Raw genomic sequence first — 13,697 nt, forward strand, 5'->3', positions numbered from 1 at the left:
CTTATCTAGGTTTATTATGTAAATATTTTTGTATACTTTATCTTAGTTGTTTTTAACTTTGCAAACAATGTGTTTTCTACAGTCTTTTTGGATTTACGTTATTTATTTAAATTTATATTTTTAAATTTCATTCACAGCATTGTTATTTACCATTATTAACCACATCACTGTTATTAGACCATTTTGCTGTAACAGTTATTATAGCTCATTCTTCTATTTTCTTTGAATATGGTTCGAGATTGTTTTCAGATTTTTACATTTTACAGAGTCCTGATATGAAAATTCTTTTGCTGATTTTTAAAAAAATTATCTAAAAGAATGAGTATATAATTATTTTTCATTGCTTTCTTGGCTTACATTTTCTTGACCACTAAGCATTTTGATATCTTTCTATATGTTTACTTCCTATTTGTGTTTTTTGTTCTGTAAAATACTTGTTTGTATCTGCCCATTGTTTTGTTAAATTTTGTGCTTTTCTTATTGCTTTGAAGCAATCTTTATATAATTGTTTAAATTTTTATCATCAGTTGCAATTATTAAAAACTTTTTTTCTCCACTTTGAAACTTGTCTTTTTTCTTTTTAGATCCTGTGGCTCTAGTAAAATTTATTTGAAGGAATTTCCATCTTGATTATGTTGTTTTATTAGTGGTTGAATTTAGCAAGGTGTAACTGAAAACAGACAAATTAAAGAAATAAAGAACCAGTTTATAAGCAGAAATAAAAGAGAATATGGAAATCAAGGCCTTGTAGTTTGGAAAATCTAATTATTTCTAGACCTCCCTCCCTCAATATTGTATTAGTGAAGGTTCTACACAGAAACACAACAAAATCTCTCTTGCTGTACTGTCAACTCTCTTTCTCCGTCTCTCTATCTCTTGCTTTCTATCTATGTATGTGTATATACACATATAATGTATTTTATACATTATAAACATATTTGTATACTTTTACAATGTATTTTATATATGAAATATAAGCTCTTAATGAAGGTAAAACTCTTAAAGAAAATGGTCTTAATAAAGATGAAACCCAAGCTCACAAGTAATCAAAAAATGAAGACATTTTGGGAAAAAAATTCAGTGATTATGAATCAATTTAAATATTTATGTATATATGTATATACACAGACACATATACACACATATATATACACACACACAAATATATCTTACCTTTTCATCTCATATTGAAAACAAAGCTTTTATGTGGGTGCAGGATTGCTATAAGAAAGTCATATCTATACATTATAATCTGAGTCAAAACAAAAAGAGAAGTAATTGCATGACAAGTTACAGCAAAAGGAAGATGCAGAAATTAATACCAGCAAAGGATAGTTTGATAAAGTTAGAAAGAGATTTGGCTTAAAAATTTTCGTGATAACAAGAGAATCAGCCTCTGCCAACCAAGAGGCAGAAGGCAAGTTTCCAGACTCCACTAAGAAAACCATTGAGGAGAAAAGACATCTGCTTGAACAGGTTTTCAATGTAGGCCAAAGGGCTTATCTCAGGGGAAAAAATTCTAAAAAAATTTATTAATAAGGAAAGGAAACGAGCACCAGGACTTAAGGCAGGAAGGGAGAGACTAACTCTACTGCTTTTGAAAATGCCGTTATCTATCTATAAGTCCTGATCCTTGAAGGGGAAAGATAAACATCAGTTGTCAGTCTTTTTGTTGTACAATGAGAAGACTTGGTCAACAAGAAACTTATTTCTAGATTGGTTCTTTCAATGCTTTTTCCTTGAAATCAGAAAGTAAATACCTTGCCAGTAAGGTACTTGAAAGATTGTTTGATATGGGATAATGCCCCCAGATACCCAGAACCCCTTAAGTTCAAACCTGGTGGTATCAAAGTGGTCTATTTGCCTCTAAACACAACGTCTCTAATTCAACCTTTAGATCAGGGTGTCACAAGGACCTTTAAAGCTCATGAAACGTGGTACTCTGTGGAAAGGATTGCCAACGCTATAGACGATAACCCCAATAGAGAGAACTAGCCATAAAAGTCAGAACAGATTGCACCGTTGAAAAGGCCATTGTTGCTACTTAGAAAACCATGAAAACTATCAAGCCTGAAACAACACATTCCTGCTGGAGAAAAGTGTGTCCGGATGCTGCACATAATTTCACAGGATTTACCACAGAGCCAATCAAGGACATCATGAATGAGATTGTAGATGTGGTAAACAAGGTAGAGGGTGAAGGGTTTCAAGATACAGATTTTGGAAAAACCCAAGAGTTAAAAGCCACCACAGCAGGGATACTAACACAAGATGACTTGATGAATACGAGTGCTTCCAAACCAGTGCCAGCCAGTGAGGAAGAGGATGTAGGGGAAGCAGTGCAGAAAACAAACTGACACTGGACAATCTGGCAGAGGGTTCAGACTATTCAAGACAGCTTTTGGCTTTGGCTTATTTTACAACACGGAGCCTTCTATGTTATGGGAAATGAAACTAAAGCAAACAGTGGAAGGATTGGTACCATATAAAAACATTTTCAGAGAAATGAAAAAGTAATAAATTTAGATGGAAATTATGATGCATTTCTGTAAAGTTACATTGAGTGTGTCTGACTCACCTGCCTCCCCTTTCACCTCCTCTATCTCTTCCACCTCTGCCACCCCTGAGAGGGCAAGACCAACCTCTTTCTTCTCCTCTTCAGTCTACTCAACATAAAGATGATGAGGATGAAGACCTTTATGATGATCCATTTCCACTTAATAAATACTACATATATTTATCTTCCTGATGATTTTCTTAATACCATTTTTTCTCTAGCCTACTTTATTGTAAGAATACAGCATATAATACATATAACACATAAAGCATTTCTCAGTGGACTATTTAAATTATTGGTAAGGCTTCCGGTCAACAGTAGCCTAACAGTAGCCAAGTTTTTAGGGACTCAAAAGCTATAAGTGGGTTTTCAACTGTGGAGAAAGTGGGATTGGTGCCCCTAATTTTTGAGTTGTCCAAGGATCAACTTCAATTCATGTGTTTGTTAAAGATCAGACAAGAGACCAGAGGCAAGAGGATCAGGCATGGGGACAAGCAAATGGATACATAAGACTGAGCAGGACATAGAAAGAGTTCTGCATTTTACATCAATACCACAAGAACAGGCACCGAAGAACAAAGTCAACACAATGCCACATCCAGTAGATACCAGCCAGCCTTCATCATCTTGTACCTAAAAACCAGCACAAGAGCGGTGACTCTGACTGGGGTGGCAACCTGAGGCCACAAAAGAGCTAGACAGCACAGAGTCCACAGTGGAGAGCGGGAAGGAGCCAGCAGGGAGCCTGGGCCCCTGTGTGCCTGCACTAATCACACCGAACTAAGATGCTACAATAGGAGTTAGGTATGCATGACAAATTGTTAAATCACTGAGACTGGGAGGTCAGTTTGTGATAGCACCCATTGTTACTTACCTGAAAAATAAGGACTATTTCTGAACTATTCTGCATGTGCCTTGATATAGTACAAATATCCGTGACTCCCTGTCAGCAGAAAAAAATGTCACAACTATGGAGCCTTTGCTCTGGACCGAGAACTTGACACATTCCAGTGGGACACATGATTGCTTTTTTGTTATTTCTTTCACAAGATATTAATTAGCCCCTGAGGAACAAGGCATAAAGTGGCTTATAGCTTAATGTAGTAGCATTTTGACTCTTCATGTTGACCAGAGCACTGATTAATTTTTTAATTAGTCTTATGACTTTCTTATTCAAATATATGTTACTGAATAGTAAGTACTGACTAACAGTAAGCTTCTGTTTCTTAAAGGGAGGGTTACCAGGCCTATGAGTTAAGACAAAGCTGCTGAGCTTGCCATACAAAGCCTTCATGATTGGCTTCACCGAATCACTCCAGCCTCGTCTCTGGATAGACTGCTTTCATTTCACTCTTAGACAATGATAGCGTGGGAAGTTTTTAAACCATATATACCTTGCTTTTGCATTATCATGTCACTGCCTAGATGGTGTCTTCTGCCTGGAATCACTTTCTTCCCACTGGGAGCCCCTTGAAGATTGCCTTTTTTGTTGTCCCAAACAGCTCAGGATCCATCTCTGCCATGAGTCCTCTGAAGTTTATGTATAGTTTATGTTGCATTAAACCCACTGAAGTGTAATTCAGTTGTGTACAAGTCTATTTGCCCAGAGTCAGGATGGAGGAGTTTGATAACTTTGCCTTTTTACAGCCCTCTGTTCCCAGCATGCAGCTCTGACCTCAGGAAAAGCAGGAGTACATAAGAGACGAAGGGAGTTGGGGAACTGGGACTTTGGACTGTGAGGTTAATTTGAGTTATCCTATAACACCTTGAAAGTCTTCGTGGACATGTCTATCATGGAGGGGGTTGAAGATATGAAAGGAGGAGGAACGAATGCAGTTTTCTGAAGAAAAGCTGTGTGCATAATTTTGTGACATGAACTTTAAAGATGAAATTGAGAGAAGGAGGCGAAACCCAACGTACACTTTTTAAACCTCTGCTTTAGTTCTTCAGTGACTTATCGGCACGAGTATTAACATTTGTGTTTCTGTAAAAAATTAGCAGATATCTGGCATTTGGAATGAATGAAATCCAGACGAGAAGCAGATGTGAATTTGTCCTTGTCACTTACTATGTGATGGTCAATAGAGACATTCAAATGGCCACTTTGTGAGCCTCGGTTTCCTCTGTCAAATGATGAGATACTGTTCTCAATCTCACGGTGCTCCTCTGAAAATAATGCATGTTAAGCAGTGATACATGTAAACACTGGCCTGTGTAACACAGTAAGAGCTCAGTGTTGGAGATAAGTTTTTCAAAACTGCTACTTTAAGCCAAATGACATATAAGCAAGCCAATCTATCTATTAGTTAATTGATAGAAATAAGGCTTAGGTTCCTAAGGACTATTTCTGGTCACAAAAACATCACCAAACATCTAAAGAAAGACTTGAAACTCTTCTAATGTTAAACAAATAAATGTGAGCTGTAGACACATTTAAGAAAGATTCATATGAACGGATGATTATGTGTCTGCTTATTCTCGTTCAAGGTCACAGGTGGCTGGAGCCTGTCCCATTGGCTCAGAGCAAAGGGCAAGAATCAGCCCTGGACTGGTCATAGCTCCATTGCAGGGACAATCACAGCCACCCGCACTCACTCACACAGGGACCATTGAGACACACCAGTTAATCAAAGCTACACATCTTTGAGATGAGGGGAGACACCAAAGGACATCGAAAGAACCCATGCAGACATGGGGAGCATGTGCCTACTCCACACAGACAAGTGCCCCCAAGAGAATCGAAATTTTTCTCATCAATGTTATAACAAAATGATGCTGAACAAAATGACTCTGTGTGAGGACCTGCTGCACATAGCAATTATTGTGATTGCTATTATTTTGTATAAGTACTACTTATTAAATATCTTACAGCCAAACCTTCTACCTGTGTGTTATGGTTCTCTTGGCTGCATATTAGAATCATATTTACTGTTAACATTTTAAATAGTGTGAGATGACGCTATACAATTCACGGCATAGCGTCCAAAAAAAAGCATTGATTCAAGAAAGAGCTAAAGCCCAATGCCAACCTTCCCAATGATCATTTACATGACTTTGAAAATGTAATTTCTCGTGTCCAAGGCTGGGGCTTTGCAGCAGAATTCTCTTCGTAAGACTGAAAGCCCGTGCCAGTGCTGGAAAGGGCAGGAACCTCCTCCGTATGCACGCACTGGCTCCTCTCTCTCCTTTTTATAAAGACACCGCTGTTACTGGCACTCTTCTGTTTATAACCTTTCTTGGTTTTATAAACTCTGTGGGTTTCCCCCACAGAGTCATTGATATAGTTTGCCTTTGTGTCCCCACCTAAATCTCGTCTCGATTTATAATCCTCACGTTTTGACGGAGGGAGCTCGTGGGGTTGATTGGATCATAAGGGTGGTGTCTCCCATGTAGTTCTCCTGAGAGTGAGGGAGTTCTCACAAGTGCTGATGGCTTAAAAGTGTTTGGCACTTTCCCCTTCTCTCTGTTTCTCTCCTGCCACCATGTGAAGGGGATCTTTGTTTCCCCTTCATCTTCCACCATGATCATAAGTTTCCTGAGGCCTCGCCAGGCATGGGGAATGGTGAGTCAATTAAACCTTTTTTCTTCATAAATTACCCAGTCTCAGGTAGTTCTTTATAGCAGTGTGAGAACGAACTAATGCAGTGATACGCATGCAGTTGTCAGTCCAGCTAAGCTTCCCAATGGTTTCCAGCACGTCCCTTCCCTCTCCAACTCTCTCTCTATAAACCCACCTTACTAATATCCCAACACACATCCTCCCTAGCCTCACTTGGCTGCCTGTGCTGAGACTACATTATTTACTCATTCACAAACCTTCAAACTTTAACCCTGAGCTTTCTTCGTAGCACAACTTAATAGTGATCTTTCTGTTCTGCTTTTGCAGATCCCCTAATGTCCCTCACATTGTTTGAATATGATTTCTCTTCTAAATGGAGTGACACATTTAATGAACCTCAATGTTCTGTATCTTATATTAATTAAAGTACATATCTTGTCTCTCAGATATAAAGAAATGGGGAATATAGATTTCAATCTCATTCATTTCTACATCAGGCCTTGTATGCAGTAGATGTGCAGTGAATGTTGCTGAATGAGAAATGAGAAATAGAAATGGAAGTGAAGCGTTTTGCTTTCTTTTGGTTTCAGTTTAATTTTGCTTGCCCAGCTGGTTAGAAGACATTTTAAACGTGAACTTCACCTGTAAGGAAACACAGTTCAGCACAGAGAAATTCTTATTCACCTTAGTCCTCCACAGAGCTTCCCCCCAAGCTGTGATTCCTCTGCAGGCAATTTCATGTCAATACATATGCAGTAGGGTTAGTACAACCCAAGGGAGAGTGAGATTTCATCCCCCCAGGGAAGCAGAGCAAGACTCTGAACTATGTAAACATTCTACCCCTCGTTTATTATTATTATTATTTGAAGAAATTTCACCAAGGTATTTCAGATCATCCAGATTATTTCTTTGAAAAATTTTGTGTTTTAACTCTGCTGTTTTCTACTTTATGTCATTTACTTTTATTATTTTATCCACATTTTATACATTGGAGATCAGATTGTAGCAATAATAAGGAAATCTATTTATTTGGACCCGGAGGCAAAATTCTGAATATATATTCTTCTCTAGTAGACCTTAACCGTATCGTCTTTTCCTAGAAGTGGTTTTATTAGATTTCTTGGAAGAAAGCAGAAAAGATTTGCTGAATTACATCTCTAAGTCATGATCAGACAGAGAGTGGTCATGACGCTTTCAAATGATGCATGCACTCAGAGCGCTCATTTACTATCTTTCCTGAGACCAACAGATATATTCTATGTTTTTAACTGATATCTCCAATGACATGTTTTTCTTTTCTTTTCTCTTTTTTGAGACGGAGTTTTACTCTTGTCACCCAGGCTGGAGTGCAGTGGTGCAATCTGGGCTCACTGCAACCTCCACCTTCTGGGTTCAAGTGATTCTCCTGCCTCAGTCTCCAGAGTAGCTGAGACTACAGGTGTGGGCCACCACAACTGGCTTATTTTTATATTTTTAGTAGAGATGGGGTTTCACCACGTTGGCCAAGATGTTTGCAATCTCCTGACCTTGTGATCACCCTCCTTGGCCTCCCAAAGTGTTGGGATTACAGGCGTGAGCCACCACACCTGGCTGACACATTTTTCTTATTCAAATAGAAAACCTTTGAATATTTTAGCCGTTTATTTTTATCTGTAAAATAATAACGCATATTAATAGTGCATGAATATACACAGATTTCACTCCTGTATGTGAATGCATTGGGCTCCTCCGGAAGGAGGGTCTCTGCTGTGTTATTTCCAAGATTTACAAAGATTCAGGAATGTTAAGTGACTTTTTCCAAATTCTAGTGACTTACGAATGCGCTACAAGTAGACCCTGACTTTGTGAATCTTAATCCGTGGTTGTTTCTTTGTGCCACCCAGTCTAAAAGTAGCCACATTATGAATCAGAAAAATTATATAGACTGATTTATACCCCATTGTTCCAGGTCTCTCTCTAAGAATTTGATCCAACAGTTAACAACAAAAAAAGTAAACTTTTGTTTATGAACTGTCAATTATGCAGGAGTGGCCTTTGTCTTCTTTAAACATAGTCTGTTTATAGTGTGTTATTATAAATCTGCTAGTATTACCTAAATTTCAAGACATTTTATTGTTCTCCAGTACCAACATATTAAAAATCCAAACTTCTCACAATCTCTGTAGTAACTGCCTCCAACCTTCCTTGGCTTGAAAGACACCTGTCCAGTCATCGTTTTTTACCCTTGACCCGCCAATCCTAACTCTCCAACACACACAAGCCTCACTACGGACATTCTAAACCTCTTGTAGCACTGGGCATTAAGCCTTTTATATCTCTGAGCCTCATTATGAAGAAAGCCTGAACTAGAGAAAACTGAAGCTGGCATATGTCAGGATGTTTAAGTCTCTGGTTCCAATTCCTGGAATTCTTTAACCAGTCCTATAGGAAAGTAGAGGTATAAAGAAGAAAAAACCCAAGGTGCGTGCAACTCTCCAATTAGGGAGGGTTCAGCAGCTGTCATCAACTTTTCTCCTTTATCTCAATTATGAGCATAAACTCGACGGCCCACCCACAGCTGCGAGGATGCCTGGGATATGTTTTCTTCTCATTGTCTTTGTGCCTTTCTTCTAGTACGAGAAAAAAGTTACCAACAGTTATTGGGAAATGCCTAGCAGTTTCCTTACTCCACTTTTGGGAGGTCAAAGCAGAATATCACAATCAAATGTAAGACTGAGGATTCTGCTAGCCACGGGAGAAAGGACCAGGGGATGCATGACATTGGAAAGAGAGCAGCAAGCCTTGGGAGATACATTGAGGAGACAGTGTAAGAGTTAAAGAAAGACGAAAGAAACATGAAATGCGGTTTAACAGTCAAAGATAGGTTTATTTTAGAGAAGTAAACCTGAGAGGGGTTTCTGGTTGATTTCAGTAGGAGTGCTCTCTCTTACAGACTAAGAGTATATATTGGTTTTAGGGTGAGGGGGCTTATCACAAGCTTGGGATGTTTCTGTGGTGGGGAGAAGTTTATGGCAGAGTTGGAATGTTTCTGGGAGGAGGGGAGGTTATCCTGGACCTGACGTCTTTACAGCTGGAGGGGAGGTTAGCTCGGTGCTGGCATGTTTCTGGTCAGGGAGGGGTTTGGAATGTTTCTGGTCGGAGATGTTATTTGTGGTTTACGGTCATGCTGACCTTAGCATAAGGATAATGCCCTTTGGGTTCAGGTGGTTTTTGATCAAGGGGAAACTTAAAATGGCATACTTGTCCAAGATGGCGATGCTCCTGTTCCATCAGACAAGAGACACAGGGCTGAGTGAGGGACAGGGAGGCACTGTGAGGATGCCCACGCTTCCACTTTGGTAACCAGGTTTGCTTTTTTTAATCTCTTCCTGCATATTCTTCTGGAAATTGACTGTGTTTAAGACAACCAAGGAAAGTAATTGTATTTTCTGCCCATGAGTTCATCCTGTTGCTCCTGTGAAGAACTAACCGCATCACCCAACACTCTCATGTTTACAAAGTGCCCTGACACATGCCGTCCAACAGAAACTTAGCCTTGAATTACTTAATGCCATCTGCAACTCACTGCTTGTGAAGGAAATGTTGATGTGCACCCGCTTTGTGTCACGCACGACGTAAGGGTTCTGCATGGAGTGGTGCACATGAAACACTCTGCACTTACCTTTCTTGAACTGTACGTCTTCCTCCTCATCTCATCAGTTAAAGTAACTCAGCTACCAAAGTTATGACTTTGGTCACCTCCTGAAGCTGCCTCTGCCTGGCTCCTGGGCCAGTGCTTCTGTTGACTTGTGAACTCAACAGGTGGCTTCTTGGCCCATTGCTTGCATTTCCCCAGTGTCACTACTTGAACAAGAGACCCTAAATAGTGAGGAGTCCAGCAGGGTCAGGCTCAGAGGCTGGACACGGAGAACACTGATGGGTCATCCTCGATGGTAGCTGTGGAACTCACAATGGGGCCATCGAGGATGAGTGAAACCCAGATGCGAGTTGGAGACTGGCTGTGTAGCTCTTCCCTCCCTCCACCTGGGCTCCACTCCTTTCCACACAGCCAATGGGAGACTTTTTTCCCCCTGAAACTCTCATCAATCAGAATCGTAGTATTCTGTGTTTATTCAGGATGCTGTAAGGTTGCTCACATGGGAACTGCTGCCAGAGAGTAGATAAATAAATTTATATTAAAGTAACTGCGCCTGGTGTCGTCGGTTTGGTGCCCCTCCTAAGACAACAGTGTATTAGTCACATTAGTAAAACTCTAATGATAGATTTGCAGAGACCTGAGGAGCTCAGTGGGGAAGAGATCTCATAACACACACATGAGGGTTTTCGCCCACTCCTACTTCTTTCTCTTATCTTTGCAGTTTTCTAACCCTGCTTATTTTGTGTACATTTTCTGTATTTACCAGTGTTCTCATGGGTTTATGATGCCGGGCCCAGTGTTCACCCCGAGACAAGATTCTGATGTTTTTCTCACAGGCTCATTCCATGGGAGACAGGAGAAACTTCTCTGCTGCCTACGCTGGCCTGCTGGGGAGAGAAGGATGGGACGAGTCCATTCCTTCCAGCTAGGCCAATCATTGAGGACAAGGGGAACAGACAGGACCTGGTCCAAATTAGATGTAGGACCCTTCTCCTTCTCCTGCCCAATGCTACCAGACCCCATTCCCCCAACACACCCATCAGCTGTGCTTGGATGACACAGCTCTCACATTCTGCCCTGAGGCACATGGTGTGCATGCTGCTGTGGCATCCCCTATGGGTCCTGGGCCACTTCAGCATCATCACAATTCTAGCACGTAGATACCTCCTACCTCAGATACCCTGAGCTTAACTCCTCCGCCTGAGGCTTTCTTGGACACCGCTGCAGCTACCTGGGCAGCAGGACGCACAAGCACTCTCAGGCACCAGCAGCTGGGAATGTGGACAGCGGGGCTCAGCAGGACAATTCATGGTGTGTTCCACCAAGCTTCTCTGAGGCATAGAGCCCCACAGCCACTCACTGAAGCACACAATCGGCTCTCTCTCTCTTTCCCTAGGCACACAGTTGGCTCTGTCTTTCACCTGTGCTTCCTGAGATCACTTGGAAACTGCTACCTGCCTCCAAGTCCTTGCATCAGGCACTTCTCTGGGGGGATCCAACTGAGAAACTTGTGAAGCTGTTGAGCGAGCTAAGAAAAGAGTGTCCTATTCTATTAGCCCCCAACCTGTAAATTACGGCAAAAAATAACTGAATAAAAATATATCAAAGGCTGAAGAGTGATTAATGTCTCACACTTGTAAACTACATTTCCAACAAATATCATTGTGAATAATAAAATTAAAAGTGACTCAAAACATTACTGAATTTATTATGTTTAAATGGAAACATTTTAAAAGTCTGTATTTTTGTATTTGATATCAAAATTAGAGTTTCTGGGAAATTGCCAAAGTGATTTAAAGAGGGAAAAGATAATTTTGTCAACACATGTTCCTGGAACAGGTGGAAAAAATAACTCCAGATAGCTCATGAGTATAAATATGACAACTTAAATGATGAAATTTCCAGAAAAAAAACATAAAAGAAAATCCTCATAGGGTAGGCAAAGATTTCGTAGATAACAACTGAATGATAACCAAAAAAAGGTGTTTACCTTTGTCAAAACTCATCAAACAGTGCAAATAAAAAATTGTAAATTTCATTGTAGGTAAATTACACTCAAATGTTAAGGATAAAAGTACACTTGCTGTTACATAGTTCACAAAATATTTTCACATTTACGAAAATAATTGAGAATGATTCATAGTTCTTTGAAATCTCTTAAAAAGAAACTAAAATGATGCTACTAGAAGGCCCAGTCCTCACTGGGTTCTGTCCATCTCTCCAGCATCGCCTGCTGTTGCATTATTGCTTTTCATATCTGTCTTTCCCAATAGCTACATTGGGAAATAGCTAATAAATTTATATTAAAGTAACCTGTATCCTGCGCATTTAGTATGATTCCTGTACACAGCAAGTGCTTAGTAGATGCTGAAAGACTGAAATCTTATGAATAAATATTTACATAATAGAATTGCATGTTTGGATAGAATTGGATAGATACAGGTACATATCTAATATCTATGCTGACTCAATTGGATGAAAGAATACGGTTCTAAGAGGATGCCCTTTATGAAAAGATGCCAAAGAAGGAAAGATAAAACTATGAGCTTCAATTAATCTAAACTAACTCTTGCAGCATTATTGATAATAATCATGGGAACAACCTGAGAGTTCATCAATAGGTTAATGGATAAAGAGATGGTCGTATATATGTGCAGTGAAATGCTATTCAGCCTTACAAAGATGGAGGCCATACCAGTTGAGACAACAGAGATAAACCTGGCAGACATTATGGTAAGCAAAATAAGCCAGGCACAGAAAGAAAAACACTGCATGATGTTACTTACGTGTGCAATAAAAAAAAAAAATGGAAAAAATAGAAACAGAGAGTAGAGCAGTGGTTACCGGCATAAGGAGGGGAGGAAATGGGGATATGGAGATCAGAGAGGACAAACCTGCAGCTGTGCAGGATGAATAAGTCTGGAGATCTGCACACAGCATGGGGACTACGGGTCGTAATACTCTATTAGACACTGAAAATTTGCCAAGAGAGTAGATGGTGGGTGTTTTCACGGTGTGCGTGCACACACACACTCCCCTCCACACACAGTGTCTTCATGAGGTGACTGATACGTTAATTTACTCAATTGTAGGAATCACTTTTTATGCATACGGAATCTAAACATCATGTTGTATACCTTAAATATATACAATAATACAGGGACAAATACAAATAAATTTAAAAGGACAAATTAATGATTAATGCTCTGAATCCACATTTCAGAACCAAAAACCTCTGCCCAGTGCCATCAGGTGTGGCTGGTTGGCACAGGGAGTAGAAACAGTGGTGTGACTTCCCATTGAGAGCCTGTGCACTGCTGAGGGTGGATAATTAAAACATAAAATAAAATCAAGACATGGGAGACTATTGCAACATGGGAATTATTTCTATTTGTCACTGGGACTGAGATCCAGGAATTGTGTGATCTCTGCCTGTCAGTCAGTCAGGAGCATCTCCTGGAGGCCTGCTGTGTGGGGAACACTCGATTAGCTACCGTCAATTGGCTCGTTTACATATTTATCAGAAATTGAGAGTATCATGCCCCTTTCTATTTGTAAGACAAATAAATCATTTACTTCACAGCCTCACAGAGACACTACTTCAAACCCCGAATATGGGAAGCCATTGTGTATTTATTAGATACATATTCTGTATTAGAACAGAATATGGAAGAACAAGTGATTGTTCCGCCCAAATGCCCTGTAAGGTGAATTTCCATGAAGCAACTGGAGAAAATAAAACACAAGACAGAGCTGGATTGTTTGACACAGATAACTGCGTTTTATATTTAGAGAGGGGAAAAGGCCTGTACTGTACAGGTAGGGGAAGCAGAGGGATTTGTGCGGAGGGGAGAGACTGAGTAAACTTTCTTGTGCTCTCCCCGCATGCCTGGTCTCGTGCTAGACAATTTGCATCTGTGAGTTAATTGAATATTTTATATAAT

This window comes from Colobus angolensis, unplaced genomic scaffold (genome assembly GCF_000951035.1).
Source record: "Colobus angolensis palliatus isolate OR3802 unplaced genomic scaffold, Cang.pa_1.0 Scaffold53, whole genome shotgun sequence".
Classification (NCBI taxonomy): domain Eukaryota; kingdom Metazoa; phylum Chordata; class Mammalia; order Primates; family Cercopithecidae; genus Colobus; species Colobus angolensis.